The sequence below is a fragment of the Pelodiscus sinensis genome, chromosome 12 (genome assembly GCF_049634645.1).
Source record: "Pelodiscus sinensis isolate JC-2024 chromosome 12, ASM4963464v1, whole genome shotgun sequence".
Classification (NCBI taxonomy): Eukaryota; Metazoa; Chordata; order Testudines; family Trionychidae; genus Pelodiscus; species Pelodiscus sinensis.
Genome location: NC_134722.1, coordinates 8,703,781 through 8,724,933, shown reverse-complemented (window position 1 = coordinate 8,724,933; position 21,153 = coordinate 8,703,781). Strand labels below are relative to the sequence as shown.

At 41.8% G+C, this 21,153-nt stretch overlaps 1 long non-coding RNA gene across 1 annotated transcript in view; it reads left to right on the top strand.

Moving 5' to 3' along the window:
• The window catches only part of LOC142831048 (uncharacterized), a 44,166-nt gene extending 27,404 nt beyond the window's left edge, over positions 1-16,762 (top strand). Inside the window, exon 3 of the long non-coding RNA XR_012906644.1 lies at positions 13,625-16,762. This is a non-coding gene — a long non-coding RNA (uncharacterized LOC142831048). The remainder of the gene's footprint in view (positions 1-13,624) is intronic.
• Positions 16,763-21,153: the final 4,391 nt, after the last annotated feature.

The window sequence follows — 21,153 nt, the reverse complement described above, 5'->3', positions numbered from 1 at the left end:
AACAATCACCCTATGATGGTCTGCAGTTAGTGTTGCATCAGAGCTCGTATCAGAAACATGGGAAGTTTTGCAGCCTATAACCTTTCCATGTTCTCTTCCGCAAGCTATAGTCCTGCTGTGTTATAGCTCTAGGTTATCACCCTAAATCAGTGCTGTGGCCTGTGGGCCACACGCGTTTCATCAGCGTAAGCTACTGGCTCGCTGCCAGACAGCTTGTTTACCTTGTGTCCACAGATATGGCTTCCCGCAGCTCCCATTGGTCGTGATTCACTGTTCCCAGCCAATTGGAGCTGCGGGAAGCAGCACAGCCACAGGATCCTGCTGGTTGCTGCTTCCTGCAGCTCCCATTGGCTCAGAACAGTGGACCGCAGCCAATGGGAGTTGCAGGAAGCCATACTTGTGGATGCAAGGTAAACAACCTGTCTAGGCCAACAGCCTACCCTGATGAGCTATGTGCCGCCTATAGGCCCCAGGTTGCCCACCTCTGTCCTAAATCCTACATTTACATTAATATTGACTATGTATCAATGCAGGCACTCTGACATCTGAGACACAATTACTATTTAGTATTTGTAGGGCATTATAGGCCCAGTTATAGACCCAGTTTTCATTGTGCTGTCGAACCACATAATATAAAGAGCGCCATCTCCCAAGCACAGCAGACTATGGGTTTGTTTGGACTCTAGTACCTGTGAAAGCAATTAGAATCTCAACATGGGCGAGGTAATGTCTTTTGCTGGACCAAGAAGAGACAAGCTTTTGAGCCTCAACAAGTCCTTCAGATGAGAGTATACTTGACATACACAGTGGATTTCTTTCAAGGGACTGCACACTAGATCTTCCTTTAGGTTTTGGTACTATTCTCTGCGAGAGAAAATAAAAGTAGCACTATTCTTAGGGGTATTCACCTTATTTATGATGTGCCCCCCCCCTTCCCCGGTTGCAATTCCAATATCTTATTGTTGACTTGACCAATGAACAGTTGTTAGAAAAAGGCTGCACCGCCTGCATCCAAGTGACTAAGAAAGTGTCATTAAAACAGCAAGACACTTTCAAAGAGAGCTGTTGGAGCAGGGAGATCCGCATGAAAGAATTTGTCCCCTCAAGAGTATCATGTTTGTTCTGAAATCAGTCTGTTTGGTGTTGTTTGCCCAGCACAGGATCGGTTGTTCTGTCTTGCCCTTACATCCCTTCCGCCTTTCTTTGTGCAAGATAACAATCAGGAAACCTGAGGCTTAGCCTTTCTTCACACTGCATCTGTCTTCCGTGCTGCACCAGCATTAAACAGTACTTTTTGTCCATTTTTTCCCCCCAGAGTAGCCACACTGGTGAATGGCTGCAGGTAGAAGACACACAAAGGCTGTGTCTAAACTACATGGCTCCGTCGACGGAGCCATGTAGATTAGGGTTATAGGCAAAGGGAAATGAAGTGGCGATTTAAATAATCGCCGCTTCATTTAAATTTACATGGCTGCCGCGCTGAGCTGACAAACAGCTGATCAGCTGTTTGTCCGCTCAGCGCACTAGTCTGGACGCTCCCCTGCCGACATCAAAGCCCTTTGTCGGCAGCCCTGTTATTCCTCGTGGGATGAGGTTTACCGGGGCTGCTGACAAAGGGCTTTGATGTCGGCAGGGGAGCGTCCAGACTAGCGCGCTGAGCGGACAAACAGCTGATCAGCTGTTTGTCGGCTCAGCGCGGGTCCATGTAGATTTAAATGAAGCGGCGATTATTTAAATCGCCGCTTCATTTCCCTTTGCCAAAACAACAAATCTACATGGCTCCGTTGACGGAGCCATGTAGTTTAGACGTACCCAAAGAGAGCAAATAAAGGACGTTTTTGGTAGGAATAAAAGTATCCTTTCCATTTCAATAAAACCAAAGAATATACTTGGAATGGCAAGAATATGACAAAATTTTGATATGTAATTGGGAAAAAAAACCATTGCAAAACCCTACATGCAGTGTGTGCGCATAGGCATAACTATACAGAAGACTTTCGGTAGCAATTCCTGCCCAGAGCAATTTTATTTCTGGTCTGGGGGACCCTATGATGTTAAATTTATTATTTGTATTCACTTAATTATCTCATTTCTTTTTGGCATATCTATATCACACACATTGACTACCTGGCACCTGATTCTGAGCCATGCACGAGGCGAAATGACCTCCACATCGCTCTGTGGGTGATGGAAAAACCTCAGTGCTGTTATTAGGAAGGGAATAGGTTGGTCTCTCTACACCTTCTTTGGGGGCATAGAATGACCAAAATACCGAAAAATGCTCAGCTTTATAATTTGCTGTAAAGTATGGTATGATCCTTCAGGATGAAATTCTCTGTTTAAGTATTTTTGAGGAAGTTATTGTATTAGTAGCTAGAGAAATCAGGGGGTTTTAAAAACAGACTGGAGAAACACTTGCCAGAGATGGTTCTAGGTTTACTTCAGGTCCGTCGATCGAGGGGTGAGAAAGTAGCTATGGAGCCCAGCGATTCAAAAGGGCCCAGGGCTTCCAGCCACTGCCACCACTACAGTGGTGGCTGGAGCTTGGGGCCCTTTAAATTGCTATCCGAGTGCTATGAAGGATGCTCCAGGCAGCTGGAAGGACTTGCGGGGCTGGCATGCCATGCTCCAGGCAGCTCTTAGGGCAGGAGGGGGGGTGTTGCACTCTGGGTGGCACTGAGAGCTGGCTGCCCCAGCCCCGCCTCTTCTGCCTGAGGCTCTGCCCATTCCAGGATTAAGGAACAGCCTTTCCCCCCATCTTATTGTTGGTTTCACTGGTTTACTTGGTCCTGCCTCGGCCCAGAGGGCTGGGCTAGATGACCTCTTGTAGTCCTTTCTGGCCCTGCATATGTGTGGGTGCTTGATTCTAAACCACAGACAGATCAGAGGGTGATATCAATAGCCTGGAGGTGATTCGCAGCCATTTGTCTGGCATGAAACAATTGACCAAGCCAGTAGTATGTGAGCTAATTGTTATTCCCCAAGGGAATGTTCCAGACTTACAGCCAATCCCATCCTTTCGACATTTCCCTGCATCAAAATGTTCACGGTTCTCCAGTCTGTTATAAAACTCTAAGCTGGATTTTTTTTTAATCACTCTCACTGTAATTATTGAGGATATTGCTTTAAATGCTAATATGAATTTCTTATTCAGTAATTATCTTATGAGACAGGCAGATTAAGCGATCATATGGACACACAGCTGTGGAGTATCTGAACTGGGTGACACTGGAAGATTGCGCTCATATAAGGAGATTTCCCTGAAGGGAGCTTAAGAGGGGGGAAGTGCTGTAAAATGATGACACCTGACCACTTCTCCTTTCATCCTCAGGCACTTGCCAGTAGGGAGCCAGAAGTCTTTGCAAGCATGTGGAAGAAACTGAGTATAGAGAAGAGCAAATTAACGTACGATAGACAGGAAGAATGCGTTAGCAGTTTTCTTCTGTCTAAGGGTATGTCTACACTTGCAGCTTATTTTGGAATAGGGCTGCAAATGTAGGCATTCAGAATTGCAAATCAAGCCGGGGATTTAAATATCCCGCATTTGATTTGCATCTTCCCGTCTGGACTCCATTTTTTAAATTTACAAGTCCAGAATAACTGCCCGCGTCTACACGCGGCAGTGAAATGGGCGTTCGAAATAAAGCCCTATTTCAAACTACCTGTTATTCCTCCTGCAATGAGGTTTAACAGGTATTTGAAAATAGGGCTTTATTTCGAACGCCCATTTCACTGCCGCGTGTAGACGCGGGCAGTTATTCTGGGCTTGTAAATTTCAAAAAATGGCGCCCGGCCGGGAAAATGCAAATCAAGCACGGGATATTTAAATCCTGGGCTTGATTTGCAATTCTGAATGCCTACATTTGCAGCCCTATTCCAAAATAGGCTGCAAGTGTAGACATACCCTAAGCTACTCATACGTCCCCCTTTACCACAGAATCTGAAAACCTCTCATTTGTAATGCATTTTCCTCACCACACCTCTGTGAGGTAGGTTAGTGCTATTTTCCCCATTTTACACATGGGAAATGGAGGCACAGAGAGACTAAGTAGCCTGGTCAAATTCACATAAGACGTCTGTGGTGGCTTAGGGAATTTATACCTGGTCTCCAAACTAGCATCCAAAGCACTAGATCATCCCCACTCCCATGTTTCTTCTTGCCCTAGTACAGTGGCCTTCTAAGATAAGGAGAAATCCCCTACTCTTTATTAGCTGGTAGGAATAAGAGAAGCTTTACAAATGCGTATTTATCTCCATGGAAGGAAGTACATGATGTGCAGCAAATAGAACCTTCCCAGAATCTGGTAGGTGACTGAAAACGGACCCATGTCCTTGTGTTATGCTTAAAAGACGCACACGAGATCTTTTATAGGGGAAAAGGCAGTATGCCGCATTTATTGAGAATACAGTAATAGAATATGCTTTTCAGTCACCCACCCACACACACACACAGTCCCACCAGTCGATGTTATAATTACCAGTCTAGAGTCTGAATCAATCTAGTGGCCAGCCAGATTAATCACAGAGGGGAGCCGGGCTTTGTCGGTCGTGATCCGATGCTCCTGGAGTTGGTGGCAAGATGAATCCAAAGTTTTCTGGCAAAGCACCCTGCTTTTACAATCCTTTTCTCTGGTGAAGTCTATGGATTTTGCTGTGTCAGTCGGTGTTGGGAGTGTTATCTATTGATGTTACCATTCCAAACATCTCCAAAAGGTTTATTCTGTCCTGGATTTTAATCGATTGTTTTCAGGAGTGCTCACCTTCACCTTTAAAACCATCAATTTGCCCCTCCTTAATCATGGATGCTGCATGCTGATGGCTCTTTTGGCGCCGGTCAGTCTGTCTTCACCCACATTAGCCCCTTCTTTCTTGGCCATCTGGCTCTAACGATGCACACCTTATCTTGATGCATACACTCCTCATTCACACACAAATGGCCCTGCTTTTACAGAGACCTTCAAAGAAGAATACAAACAGCAGCGTTTTATATTGGGTAAAAGCAAAAGGCATTGTAAATTAGGCCCTCCTAAATCTTATAATCAAAACAGCTCACATTGACACTGGAGAGTGTCTTCAGCATTCCTCTAATCTCATTAACATAAGACACAATACAAAATTCTGTCTCTCAGTTACTAAACCTTAGAACAAAGAAATATATATTTAACTAAAAGCCTAAAAATCTATTCCTACCTTAACATAAATCATACATTACTACATTATTAAACCTAAAATACAAATATAAAACTCAACTCCAACTCTCTAGAAATCTTTCTGCCTGCATGTCAACCTTTTCAATAAGAGCTAGATTTGAGAAGACCTCTTCTTATGTGGGAATGGAATCTAGATTCCATGGATTTTTTCCAGTGTGAATACTCAATGTAAACACTTTAGGCAAAACATTTTCTTCATAATTTTTATTTTTGGGGGGGGGGGGAGGCTTTTGAAAAGCCAAAACTTTGAAAACTGAAAATTGATTGGGTCTTGGTAATTAAAAAGAAAGAGCTGATAATTAAAACATTCTGGTCTGGGGTTGCTGAAAAGTGATACATTTTTTATTTAACGTTTCAAGATTCTTTTAGAAAACCTGAACATATTTTGACAAAAACAGATTTATTTTTTTTTTATTTACAAAACTGTGTTTCTTCAAAAAAGCCTGTTTTCATTGAAAATCATTAAAGTATCGATTAACTTTTTAAGGTAGTTCTAGTTTATGAACTAGTACAACACTTTCTGGGATGAGACACAGGTTCAAATTCAAACTTTGAGTAACTGCATTACACACCAGAGATTACTTTACCCCAGTGGATTTAAGAACTGTCCGTGAATGACTTTGTCTGTGTTGGTTGGTTTTATATTTTTTACTGAAGTAAGTCAGTTCAGCTGCCAGGTCAAATAAATAAATGTGTATCGGAGAGAACTGAAAAAAGAAGGTGAAAATAGAGGGATTTGTTGTTACTGGTAGTATCAATAATCAAATGATTTGTAAGAGTTTCGGGTGCTGTGAAACAAAGCCATGTCCTGCTTTTGAAGTACTGATGCCACAGTGTTTTAATCAGGTTCAGAGTTGAAAGTGAGGCAGCTTGCCAAGGTGAGAGCTGGTTTTCGAGATACTTATCCCGTCGGCTTTTCCAAATATCTGTCCGCAGAGTTGTCATCACTGATTTCCTGCTCGCTTCTCATTGGTCAAAACAGAGTTTTCTGGCAGGAGAAATTAATCAACAGAACAAAAAGCTTTCTCGTGGGCGTGAGTGATCTCAGCTTTAGATGCAAACTGCAGTGCTCTGCCTCTGCCTACGAAGATGCTACGGTAGAGCTGCTATGTAAGGGAAAGTGGCGTCCACACAAAACATATTCACAGCCCCTAGACTGTGTGGAAAATGTAATCGGAACCAAACTTGATGGTGTGTGTGTGGGGGGGGAGCTAGGAGGAAATGCATGAAATAAATAAATGAATACTGTCCAAGAAACAATTATCGAGAACTGATGCTGCCTCATTCCTTCCTATTTTTCCCCTTCATCCTGAAGTCTTTTATTCAGACCTTTTAGGAGGAGCACACTCATTGAAACAAATTGAATTTTCCCTAATTCAGAGCCTGATACTCTGCTTAAACATCAGTGTGCTCAGTGGAGAATGTTGAAAGTTTTAGAACGAAAAGGGATATTTTGATGAAAAATGTATGTTTACGGACAATGAGGGATGTTGTGAAACTGGCTTTTCTACAATTTTCACTTTAGCAAAAAAAATTGAAACATTTTTAATGATTTCAGTTTTTCATTGCCCAAAGCCATGTTTTTTAATACATGGAAACTGTCCACAACTAATTGGATAGTGGTTTTGAAAACACTGACAATAAAAAAATTGGTAAAAAGTGGATTAATAAGTTTTGTAAAATATTCAAGACATTGTAAATTGGGTCTTTTTTTAACATTGCAAAATGGAAACAATTTTGAAGTTTCAAATGTTTCCATCTTTTTTCCCCCAATGAGTTCAAATTCCAGGATTTATACTCCTAATCCCCAGAGGAACTTTTGAAAATCTCTGCATCATTGTTGTTATTCACAGAGTGTACCAAGTAACAATATGAGATGTTTCTATTACAATAAGTTTAAGTTAGAGCAGAGCGAATGTTTTAAGACATAAAAAGACAGCAGATGAAAGGTATAGTACATATACCAGGATTATTCAGAAATGAAGCAAGGGAATAAATAAACCATTTTCAAAGGCCTAAAGATACAGAACAGCCTTTCAAGTATGACCTGTATGTTAATACAGCATTGTCCACATGACTGAAAATGGAAGGAGTGAACTATTCTTTTTCACTATAATGATTCTGGATTTGAAAGTAATACCAACAAGGTTAAACTAGACCTTTATTTTGCTGGCTTGCATATCTGTATCTTTCAGATTGACCAGGAAAACTTTTGTTGCTCTGGTTTTAATTATAGCTCGATGGTGGGGGTTACGTTTTGGTTTTCATATTTATTGTGCTGCTGTTTTAAATTGTTTTCAGGCAGTTGTGGGTTATTTAATCTCAGCTCCAGAAAGTACGTCTCATAAACGGACTTTATCATGTAGGGTGTGTCTAAACTACACCCCTTTGCCTACCGAGGGATGTAGATTAGGCACATCACTATTGCAAATGAAGCGGGGATTTAAATACCCCGCACTTCATTTAAATAGAAATGGCCACCGCTTGTGCCGACGCGGCACTTTGCTGGCAAAAAGCGGCAGTCTAGACGGGGATCGGTCGACAAGGAAAGCCTTTTCTGACTCATTCTGTAAACCTTGTTGCATGAGGCATAAGGGATATTTAAATCCCCGCTTCGTTTGCAATAGCGATGTGCCTAATCTACATCCCTCTGTCGGCAAAGGGGTGTAGTGTAGACACACCGAAAGTGAATGTTAAATCCTATCTGTATGGCAGAACAAATAAGTATCCAAACAGCAGGCTATCATGGATCCTAATAACCAAACTGCCCTTTGTAAAATAAAACAGGAACCAAGCAGTTATTTTAACAACATTTTTAGCATTAGATTACACTGACTTTCATTGAACTGATTTAATGAGTTCCAGACTTTTGCATGCGTCTTATGCGTGATTTGTTCCAGGTCCTTGTAGGCTGTGGAACCTGAGCTTTCTGCTTTCTAGCAGGTTTTACTGTAAAACAAGCATGTCTATTCTGGCTACAGAATTGGAATCTCTATTGTTTGTGAAGAGATGAGGTGTGGCTTGGTTTAGGATGTCAGAAAATCAGGTAGCCATTCAATGTATCAACCAACAGATAAATAGAATTATAGAACTGGAAGGGATCTTGAGAGGTCATCAAGTCCAGTCCTCTGCACTCATGACAGGACCAAGCACTATCTAGATCATCCCTTATAGATGTCTGTCTAACCCGCTCCTAAATATCTCCAGTGATGGAGATTCCACAAACCCCCTGGACACTTTCCCTGTATTTAACTACTCTAATGTCTAAACCTAAACCTTGCTGCAATTTAAGCCTGTTGCTCCTTATTCTATCGTCAGGCGTTAAGGAGAACAATTTTTCTCCCTCCTTCCTGTAACAATCATTATAATACTTACACATCTGAGCCAATGGCCTGTACAGAATGGTTTCTTGTTGCCCTTTTATGACTTGGTTATATCAAATAAAAGTCAATTTAGATATCATGAGCCGGACCCTGGCCTGTTGAAAATCAGCATTGTCCATTGACTTCATAGACTACATCTGCTGAGGATCTGATTCCATAGTTTTATTTCTGGACAAATCAAGCCTTCCGAGGAATGATCTCCAAATGGTTAAATACTGTGGTTAAATACTGGTAAGATATCTTTAAAGAACAGGGTGAAAGTGGGGAGTGACATAGTACTCTGGGGTATACTGCCAACTAAACTGAAGTGCTTGAAGCATGAAGATGCCAGTAATTAATTATAAATATTGTAAAATCATTTGCAGTGCCTGACATCAGGTTACAAACTTTTTGGCCCTACATTCAGCTCACTGTTGTGCATCACCCTGGTGAATCCAAAAGGGACATAGCCTCTCTGTAGACTGAGCACCACTTGGATCAGTCTGTAGCTAGGCCAGTGATGGGCAACCGAGAACAGTCAGTGGGCCACATGAGTGGCCTTCCTTCATCTTAGTCGGCCGGCCGCAGTATCCTGTGGCCCACTGGGGTTTCACCTGCAGCCTGCAGACCCCCGTCTACGCCCACACACCTCTCACACATCTGGGCACCAGAGCCCCACACTTCCTCTTCCTCTTCCTTCCCCTCCCTGCCAGCATTTTTGGAGCCCCAGGAGTGGCTGGCTTGTGCTTTGTCTCTGCTCCTCCCCATGCCTCCCAGAATAGCAGTCAACAGCTGATTTGCAGCATTCCAGCTCGGGGGGGGGGGATAGGGAGAAAGTCCCAATCAGTGGATATGTGGTGCTCCAAAAAGGTGTTGGGGAGAGGAGTTGGAAGTGTGGGTTTCCAATGCCCCAGTGTGCAAGAGGCAGATAGGAGAGAAGGCTAGACAGGGGGTCCATGGGCTCTAGGGTGCCCACCACTGAGCTAGGTCCTTGCAGTGGTCTGGCTGCATATTCAGTTTGTGTCCATCCCTCGCAATCTCATTGCTCCACTGAACTTTGGGAATCTACCCAAGTGTCAGCTGTGTTTGGACATTCCTTTGAACACACATGTTGCCCCACTGCAAGCATGAATCCATTCATGCTCCAGCCCCCAGCATCTTCTTGTTACAGCCTTTTTCCAGGGAATGAAAACTGGGATCGGGGAGCAGCCTGTTGCTAGTTCAATACCAGCTGGGAGCCCCCTAAAGCCAGGGATCTTCAAGGGTTTCAAAGATTTTCTGGCTTTGTTACAACATCGGGGAGCATGGTAAAGCCAGAAAGCCAGAGCATGGTGTTTATGTCTGAAATATCTGTTAGAACATTGGGTTTAACAGGGACAAAGAGCCAAAATACAATAAAGGTTGAATCTCTCTTATCCGGCACTCTCTGGTCTAGCAATATCCATGATCTGACATGTTTTAGTGAGCTGGATGTCCATTTATCCTGGGTGTTGACAAGTTTCTCTTGGTCCCATAAAGTTTGTTTAAACCACCAGTCCTGGCTCTCAGGGTATGTTTACACTACATGGCTCTGTCAACAGAGCCATGTAGATTTGTTTATTGGGCACAGGGAAATGAAGTGGCGATTATTTAAATTTAATTGGCTGCTGTGCTGAGCCGACAAACAGCTGATCAGCTGTTTACCGGGGCAGTTGACAAAGGGCTTTGATGTCGACTGCGGAGCATCCAGACTAGTGCGCTGCTCAGCTGTTTGTCAGCTCAGCGCGCTAGTCTGGACACTCCGCGGTTGACATCAAAGCCCTTTGTCAACCGCCCTGGTAAACCTCATCCCACGAGGAATAACGGGGCGGTCGACAAAGGACTTTGATGTCGACCACAGAGCATCCAGACTAGCGTGCTGAGCTGACAAACAGATGATCAGCTGTTTGTCGGCTCAGCGCGGCAGCCATTTAAATTTAAATGAAGCCGCGATTATTTAAATCGCCGCTTCAATTCCCTTTGCCTACAACCCTAATCTACATGGCTCCGTCAATGGAGCCATGTAGTCTAGACACAGCCTCAGTGCTCTGTGCTGTTATTTAGCTCTAATTTACTCCTTACCGTCTTCTCAGAGCCCAGTAAGTAGTGGAAGTGTTGGTAATGCTGCTAGACAATATTGACCTCCCATGAGTCGGCAAATTCCCTAGTTCAGCACTGGTAAGGTCCTGAGGGTGCTGGAGGATAGAGGGTTCAACCTGTAGAACCCCTCTATCAGTGACAGAAACAGTGGTTTAACCAGGATAGCGGGACAGACTGCGTCCTTATACCAATAGGCCACACAGCAAAAAGAAAAACACACACACAGTCTAACGTCATTTGAACATGACAAGTTTCTGAGTTCTCACTCTCAGAAAAGAAGCCGTTGAAAGGCTTGGTATTATCAAGCTCCAGAGACGGCTGCCATGTGTGTCTGACAGCATGTGTGGTGTGGAGAGATAAGTAGATGAGAGATGGAGAAGATGACACAGTAAGGAAAGGCAGGAGGCAGCCAGGCAGAGAGAAATGGAAATGGAATTTGATGGAAAGATAAGTGAGCTGGAAACGGGTATAGGAGAAAAGATGAGGGAAATGAAGGGAAAACAGCAGTTGGGACACAAATGAGAAAAAGGCTCTGAAAGGAAAGATGAAAAGGAAAATAAAACAAAAGAAATAAAAAGGACACAAAGATATAGATAAGAGGAAGAAGTACTGGTTAGTGATAGGCAATAGCAGATGTCAAAGAAAGGGTTAATGATCTCTCCCTGAACAGATGGTCTGTCACAGGCGTATGCCTTCTTTGAAAAGATGGCCAAGCAACCAAGCCTGGGGTGAAAGCAGGCTGAACTCAGTGGGATTAAATGACTTAAATCAGCAGGGAATACAACAGGAGCAAACTCGGCAGCATCTCTTTCGTTTTCTGGGTTTAGACTGAACTTAGAAGCTAGAGTCTGTCTGAACCCTTTTGCCGTCATTTGTTAGATCCCTAAAGTCATGAGTGGGGGCTTCTTTCTCATGCTGCTAACTTTTTGCAGAATGAAAGTTTATTCTGAACTTGCTATGAGAGGGGGACTAACATGTTTGATGGGATATGTAAAGAAAATGTGTCATGTGACCAGCGGCGGGTATAGGGCAGGGTGAGCAGGGCGGCTGCCCCAGGCCCCGCGCTTCAATAGTCCCCGTGCATGCTACTTCCGGTCGGTTGCTGCCGAGGTGCATGCGCGAAATTGTGCCGCCCCGGGCCCCGCGACGCTGCCCTGGGCCCCGCAAAATTATCATCCGCCCTTGCATGTGACCCTGTAGTTGTTATGTTAAAACTGACATTAATATTTGGCAGGAGAGAGGGGGCTGTTTTCCTGGAGAAACATTCCTTTTGCACCCTCTCCCCTTCCCACACACGCAGGTATTTTTACACATCTCAGGGGGAAAGTTTTAAGATAACTGCTTGGATACTAAGTAGAATATAAGGAGGAGTCTGGTGAAACTTTAAAGACTAACAAATTTATTAGGTTCGGAGAGGTAGCCGAGTTAGTCTGTAACTGGAAAAACTTAAAAAACAACTAATAGTCTAGCAGCACCTTAAAGACTAACAAAACATGTAGACGGTATCATGAGCTTTTGTGCATACAAGCCACTTCAGATGACTGGAGTATTATAAGTCCAGATCCAAGAATAGATAAGGGAAGGTGGCAGGAGAGGAGAGGGCAGGGGAGGAGAAAAAGAGGGAAAAAATAGTGAATTGGATTGTTCAAGAGGTTGATGAGAACAATTTGCACCTCTATAAGTACCCATGGTTTGTTTGTTTAAGTCATTAGGATGTGGAAAGTGTATTAGGGTTCATCTAGACTACATCCCTCTTTCGAAAGAGGGATGTAAATGAGCCCCATCAAAAGTGCAGATAAAGCGTGGATTTAAATATCCCGTGCTTCATTTGCATATTTGCATCCGAGCGCTGTTTTGAAAAAGGATATTTCAAAAGTGAAACTGCAGTCTGGACGCAGTTCTTTCGAAAAGAAAACCCCTTTTTCGAAAGATCCTGTACCTCTCATTTTTTCAGGAGTATGGGATCTTTCGAAAAAGGGGAGGGGGCTGAAAGAACTGTGTCTAGACTGCAGTTTCACTTTCAAAATACCCTTTTTTGAAACAGCGCTTGGATGCAAATATGCAAATGAAGCACGGGATATTTAAATCCGCGCTTTATTTGCACTTTCAACTGGGCTCATTTACATCCCTCTTTCGAAAGAGGGACATAGTCTAGAAGAGCCCTTAGAGTGTTTCATTCACCAAAGCTCGGGTTTATTTTGGACCTTTCAATAACGTGATTGGGGGATTTTTCACATTTGAATTTTCCCCGTGAAATATTTTGCACACATTGTTCTAGAAGTGAGCATACCATGGATTTATATAGTGGAATTATGATACTTACTGTTTTATTAGCTAACCCTTTTCTAGTGGTTCCTAACTTCTGGTTAGGTTTCTTGAACACTGCTTCACTTTGCACAGATGTTGTCAGAAAACTATCCACAGTGGCTCCAAGATCTCCTTTTGAGTGGTAACAGCTAATTTACCATCATTTTGTATGTATAATGGGATTTATGTTTTCCAATGAGCGCTACTTTGCATTTATCAATATTGAATTTCATCTGCCATTTTGTTGCCCAGCTGTGTGATAACTTTTAGCTGCTGGCAATTACACTGTTCATAGCCTCTGGAGAGAAAGTAAAGCACAGATGCTGATCTGATGGGTCAGTTTTGCCTGCTGGGAATATCAAATGCTGGGAGGGAACTGTGCAGCCTGAAAAAAACCTGGTGAGAAGAGACAGAGAGATCTCGGCCCAAAAGAAGTGATGGGTGAGGATCTATGCCCACGGGAGACCTTAGAGAATGAATATAGATGTAGTTGCTCTGAAGTGTGACAGGTGTAATAACTATTTGAGTAGCATTAGAAGCTCACCTGCTCTAATAAAACTGACTGAGCATGCACCCGCGTATTGTTCAGTTTTTCATGCATGTTGTAATTCTTTCCTTTTTACGCAGTGTGGAGAAATCCCAGGCAAGCGGGGAGGACACAACACCGACCTGTCCTTAAGAATTAGGTTTGAGTCAGAAATGGACAAAAGAAGCTTGAACTTCTGCCTATTTCTTAGGCTGTAGAAGACTGAGTCCAGCATTTGCAGATTTTTTTAGCAAGTTGGCCACAAGATTTTAGTAATTATATAATGAGATGACACATTTTAATTTAGAGTAATCTCCATTACCCAGGTCTGAATTAATGTCTGAGACTATTTTTATAATATCAATATTGATATCCACATCTATCTATCTATCTATCTATCTATCTACTAATGTATGTTAACGTCAGTTTTTTAACATAAGAACTTCAAGGGCACATTACATGGTGACTTATTTTCTTTACAGGCCTAATCAAACATGTTAATCTTCCTCTCATTGCAAGTTTAATTAACTATAAAAGGAAAACACACACACACACACATATGGAATATAAAAAATAGGACTATGTAGCACTTTAAAGACCCACAAGTGGGTCTGGCCCACGAAAGCTCATCAGCTAATAAACCATCTTGTTAGTCTTTAAAGTGCTACATAGTCCTGTTTTTTGTTTCAGCTAGACCAGACTAACACGGCTACATTTCTATTACTATTCTACATATGGAACATGTGTGTGAATGCACAGTATGGGTGTGTCTACAATGCACCCTTACCTTGAAATAAGTTATGCAATTCGCGCTACCAAATTGTATAGCTTATTTTGAGGTAATTTTGAAATAGCTTACTTTGAAATTTGGTGTTGCCTACCAGTGCCAAATTTTGAAATAAAGCACTATTCTGACAGGTCCTTTAACCCTCATGGTATGAAAGTTACAGGCACGCCGGAATAGCGCTCCTGTTATTTCAAAATATACTAATGTTTAAAGACATGAAATTGCTATTTTGGGATTCTTCTGGTATCCCGAAATAGCCTCGCTATCTAGACATAGCCTATGTGTTGAGAGATGGAGAGAAATATGTACACACAAATACAATTTTAAAAATAAATATATATGGCCCGATCCAAAAGCCATTAAAATCAATAAAAAGACTCCCATTGACTTCAATACATTTTGGATCAGTCCAACCAAGAACAGGGCAGTTGAGTTATTTTATGGGTGTGAGTTTGCATAGTGTATAAGCAAATAGAATTTGCACAGGTCATTGAAAATAAGTGCCAATAGGATCTCTGAATGGTTTCATATCATTATCTACTGCATATTGTACTAGAAAATATTTTTCAAATGTTCTGGAAAGATTCTAAGGAATATTTTTTGTTGCACCCATCAAAGTCAAACTATCCAGACCATTGAAGGGACAAAAAAAATCAAATGAACCAAGTTTTACAACCTAAAAAAGCCTGTCTAAATTAGTCTCTGTATAAAATCACAGTTGTAAAATCTGCTATCTCAGCACCATCCAGTGCTAAATGCAAATCTGCTACTGTGTATCCCACTGAGAGACTTGCTAATCCCCTTTTCTAAAGCTCCAATTCTAGCCAGGCAGGATTGCAATATGATAGACTGCAGACAGCTCGTTGTCCCAGGCCTCAGCGTGCTCTATACATACTGCACCACGGGTTATGATTCTTTTAGCTGGGATTCCTTGTTCCAGGGGAAAGAAGCAAATTTTTTAGGGGTAGGTTCATTCTCCTTTGCTGTGCTCAGAGATCCAGAATGTTAGAATGTTCCAGCAGGACTCAACTGTGGAGAAAATGCGGGCGAAATGGTTACAGCTGCCTGACAAAAGCAATTTATCAAATTTCTCTGCATTTTATAACATGTAACTACATAATCCATGTTTTATAGATGGAGCACAATGAGAACCCTTTCAAAGTGGGGTTTCTAGGCATTACTAAAATACAGACGATGATGATGATAATAATGATTAATAAGTAATAAGTAATAATAATTATTAGAAGTCTTTGACTTTTGAATGATTTGTTTTTGTGTGCCTTATTTCTCAGCCTTAATTTTGCTTTAATGCTAGTTTTTTGCATTTTGTTACTCTAATGTTTTAAAAAGAAAAAACAATAAAAGAGAAAGGAATATTTTTGGCAGCCTTTAGGTACTTAAGGGAGCTTCAGACAATCTAAGATGACATTAGTAGGTATTAAAAAGCACTTAGTTCAGGCCTATCTGTACCTGAAAGCAAGCTGTCTTCAGGTTACTTTTTATTAATTTCTGGTAATTCTTATTGTACGTTGGAGGCACTCTTCTCTTGATTAATTTTCTGTACACCTGACACCAGGGACATGGTGTTTTCATTAAGCAGTGGAAGCTAATACTGCCTCTGTGTCTGACACATCCAGCTGTCAGGTCTCTGCCATAATTAAATAAAAGAGCATTTCTTACAGTGGCCTGAAAGAACAATGGATACTCATGCACTCATTTGCAATTCAATATAGCTACAGGAAACTGTTACCAAAGTTTCTGAGATGAAGAGATCACATGTATTAGGTACTGATTCTAAGTGTTACAACTAAATTTGATACAGTATTATGCTATTCACCTTACTGCCTCTTAACAATCATCTGTAGAACATGATTCAGTAGAACGTGATTCAGCTAACATCTCCTTACTGCAAATAACTTGGCCTTACTAGAACTGAAGTATTTGTAAATACCTATTTACAATTTATATTGTTACCTATCTGTAAATTCCTATACTATATTGTTACCTATTTGTAAATTCCTATATCTTTAAGAATTACATATAAAACCTATACCTGCTTTTGTAGAAGTCAATGTGTGTGTGTATGTGTGTGTCCAGCGGACTCTGATTTCCTTCCCCAAACTTGAAGAAGAGTTCTATGCAGATCAAAAGTTTATGCCCTTTGCCAATAGAAACTGGTTCAATAAAAGGTATTACCTCACTGGAACCAACACAGTCACAACGCTGCAAACTCCTGTATAACACAAGCCATAGGATTTCACCCTATTTTTCTTGTATTGACCCTAACATGTATTTGGCTAGAACAAGTCTTCCAGAAAGGTGTTGACTCTTGATTTTAAGGCTGCAAGAAAAGAAGAATCCACCACTTTCTTGATAGTTTTCCTCCAGTGGTTACTTAACTTCACTGTTAACAAAAATTGCAATTTGTTCTTGTTATGTCTATCCATGTATTTTCTTTTAATATTTTTTTTAAATGAAATGATACAAGATAAAAAAGATCTGATAAATCCCTTTACAATGATGAAAGATGCTAAGTGTATAGTATATAATGCTATAATATGTTTCCAGAGTAAAATATTAGCTGATTACTTTTCCATTTTTCCTCTTTCTTACATTATCTTGGTACAATAACTGTGACAGAATAGAACAGAATGAAATACTTGCAGGAAAGCTATCCCTCCTAACCCATAACAGAGGTACAGTACCTCGAAGGCACAGAACAAGAATTAAATATAATAACTGTTCAGGCACTTTTTAGGCAATTCACAAGCATGTGCACATACGTGCATTTTCATTACTGTAAAATATACTCCTAGTTTAAGGTTTTAGGTTATTGATGTCAGGCAGGGTTGCACAAAGGAAACAGTAACTGGCAAATCTAATAACTATGCATTTTTCATAGGATGTCCCAAAGGTCCCTGGGCACCTAACAATCTACATTCCTGGCTACAATTATCTCAGAATAAAAATAAAAAAGTTACATGGTGTATTAAATCAATTTCTACAGGCGTGCAGATACTACTAATTAAGTAGAACCTATATATCCCTCCATGGTGTGACAAGACTTTGCTTAGAAGAATAGGGCTGCCTTTTATGCAGATACGAAAGTTCACTCCCAGAATCCTCTGTGCCTAAAGGACAAGTGACCAGTCCTGCGCTTGGGACAGAAGAATCCCAAGCACTGCTACAGGCTGGGGAGGGACTGGCTAAGCAACAGTTCTGTAGAAAAGGACCTGGGGATTACAGTGGATGAGAAGCTGGATAGGAGTCAACAGTGTGTCCTTGTAACCAAGAAGATTAACAGGATATTAGGTTCTGGACATCCAACACTGTGGTTCTCTGAAGAAGTGGGTTGTGCCCATGAAAGCTTGCAATACTATCTACATGTTTTGTTAGTCTTTAAAGTGCTACCAGACCATTTGTTGTTTTTTAAGTTTTTCCTGTTACAGACTAACTCGGCTACCCCTCTGAAACGTTTGAGCATATTAGGGTGCAATAGTGGGAGCACTGCCAGCAGATCGAGGGAAATGATTATTCTTTATTCAGCACTGATGAAGCCACATCTGGAGTATTGCATCCAATTCTGCCCCTCCCGCCCTATTACAGAAAGGATGTAGACACGCTGGAGAGAGTCCAGAAGGGTGCAAAAAGAAAAGATTAGGGGGCTTGAGTACATGAGGAGAGGCTGAGGGATTTGAGCTTATTTAGTCTACAGAAGAGAAGAGTGAGGGATGGGATTTGATAGCAGATTTTAACTACCCGTAGGGGGGTTCAAAAGAGGATAGAGAGTCGGTTCTCAGTGGTGACAGAAGGAGGAGCAATGGTCTCAAGTTACAGTGGGGGAGATCTAGGTTGGATATTAGGAAAACCTATTTCCCTACGAGGGTGGGGAAGCACTGGGATGGGTTCCCTAAGGAGGTGGTAGAATCTCCACCCCTAGAAGTTTTTAAGTCCGGGCTTGACAAAGCCCTGGCTGGGGGATTTAGTTGGGATTAGTCCTATTTTGGGCAGGGGGTTGGACTCGACAGCCTTCTGAGGTCTTTTCCAACCTTGGGTTCAATGAGTCTATGAATATGAAAACCATTCAATAGCAGTGCATAATAATACTATTTACAGCATCACAGTAATATGTTTATTATTATTTTAAAGGACACCCGTGCATCTTAGGTTGTAAACTCAATAGGGCAGGAATTGGCATATCTTGTGTTTGTATCACGACTAGCACAGTGAGCTTGGTGGAGGCTTCTAGGCATTACAGTGAGGCTAATAATTATCAACCAGGGCCTGATTCTGCATGATTGAAGTAAAAGAAGCTTAGCCATTGATTTGGAGCAGTATTGAGACCCAGGGGAGAATTATATCTGGTGTGTGTGTGTATGTGTGTGTGTGTGTGTGTGTGTGTGTGTCGCAAGCCCAACAACCCAATAATGGGCTGAGCATGGACTATGTGGAGTAGGTTGTATTACAGACTAAGGCCACTGAGGCTTGATGAAACTACACTGAGTCTTTCACAAAAAGTGATAAACAAAAATGTACTGGATTGAGAGTGATTAATCGATTCTAAAGCCAGAAAGGACTACCATGATCTTCCAGTCTCACCAGTATAACGCAAGCCGTAGACCATCCCAGAAATAATTCCTAGAAAGGATCTTTTAGAAAAACATCCAATTTTGATTTTAAAATTATCAGTGAGGGAGAGCCCACCACATCCCTTGGTAAATTGTTCCAATGGCTAATTACTTCCAGCTCTTTCTAAAATTACTGATGTAATTTCCTATTGAGCTATGAATATTTCTGGAAATCTTTACAAAAGAACTCTCTGAGTTTCATATACCATGCCTTAAGGACACTAACTGGCAGTTTATGCCAAATATTTTATATGGAAGACAACATAAAGCATGATTCATTTAAAGCTGATTTCTGGATTTAAATACTAAAATTCAACAGAATTTAAAATAAGCATTAGAGCAAGAGTTAGATTCCACCTTCCACAGCTTGAACCTATCTAGACTTTCACTCGTTAGTCTGGCAAGATCTGTGGTCTGGCATGATTTAAGTTAGCAGGATGTCCACTTATCATGGGGTGCGGCCACGATTCCTGCGGTACCATAAAGTTGGTTTCCGGTCACCAATCCTGGCTCTCAGTGTTCTGTGCTGTTATTTAGCTCTAATTTACACCTAAGAGCCTAGCAAGCAATGGAAAAGTTGGTAATGCTGCCAATATTGAGCTACTATGGTTCAGCAAATTCTCTGGTTTGTCGTCAGGTCTCGAGGATGTCAGACGAGAGAGATTCAACCTGTACAATGATTTGCTAACTTCTAACTATAAAGTAGCTGAATATTCTAGTTCAAAGGAAGGTCACTATGTATTAATGATAGTAGAAGCCTGTAGGAATGATAAATTGTGGTTTAATATGAGCAATAATCTGTGCAGATGTTACTCTGTAGATCCAGGCACTTAGGAACACATGTCATAGTCCTTTGAGGTAATTAAAAATATTCTGGACTAATGTGCCTTTTAGAAATGATATTATTGCACTCAAATATTACTGTCACACTACTACATTTTATTAAACCTCTTGACACCACATATATTCAAGGCTCCATGAAAAAAAAATATGTGTGGGGATTAGAAAGGAAATAATTCTCTCTCACTTGGACTATTGGTTTCCTCCAATATACATAATATGAAATGCTACATTGACCATACAGGTTGAACCTCTCTAGTCCAGCACTCTCTGGGTGCATCTACACTGCACCCTGACCTCTAAATAAGTTTACTTCAAGGTAATTTTGTAATAAAATGCTATTTGGCCAAGTCCCTTAACCCTGATGGAATGAGGGTTACAGGGACACTGGACTAGCGCCCCCGTTATTTTGAAATATTTTCTGAAATAACAAGCACGTTTAAAAATGTGGAATAGCTATTTAGGGATACTTCTGAGGTTCGGCAAATTCTGTGGTTCAGCACCAGTCTGGTCCCGAGGGTGCTGGTCTAGAGAGGTTCAGCCTGCTGGAGAAAGTCATTCTATTATTGACTACAGTAAAACTCCAGTGGTCTGGCATCCAATGGTCCAGCACTCCTGATGGTCCGGCACCATCTGGAACCCGGAAGTGCTCCAGGCAGCCAGACAATTGGAGCTGCTCTGCCCCGGGCTTCCTGGAGTCAGCCACTGGTCAGTTTCAGCAGTGGCTGACTTGGAGAAGTCTGGGGCAGAGCAGCTGGGGTGCTGCCAGGTTGGTCCTCCAGTGCCGAGGGGCGCATCCCCCCCACTCCACCCCAGACCCCTCATAGCCCCCCCTTTTGATAGTCCGGCATATCTGATAATCCGGCACCCTCTGGGTCCTAAAGGTGCCGGATTATCAGAAGTTTACTGTGTATAACAATCGGTGTCAGTTAAGAGTAAAAAGGCCGTGCTGCAGGTAAGAAGAATTTATGTCCCCTTTCCAAGGCCCCAGAGTCATTGGTTGAAACTTGGGATGGGGTCATTAGGTCAGGTCTCCCACAGATAGGGCAGATTACAATAGTTTTCTCCAGTTGCATGCAGAAGACAACACAAGCAATGTGGCAGCAAGTTTAGCTAGTCCTCATTGCTCTCTACACAGTGCAATGCCTCATGTTTGGAAATTACCCCGTCTCGTGTGAAAATGCCCCCAATTCCAGCAACATTCCGGGGCAGTATAGAGAGGTGGTACCTATGAAGATAGATGCTTTAAAAAAGTCAGAGTCTGTACTGACTAGTTGTAAGGTGCTGCTGTGTACAGACTGTCTTGCAATTATGCAAAAGGGGGCCTGCTAAGTCAGATTAGACTTGATCCTCCCCTCTTTCTGACTTTTTTATT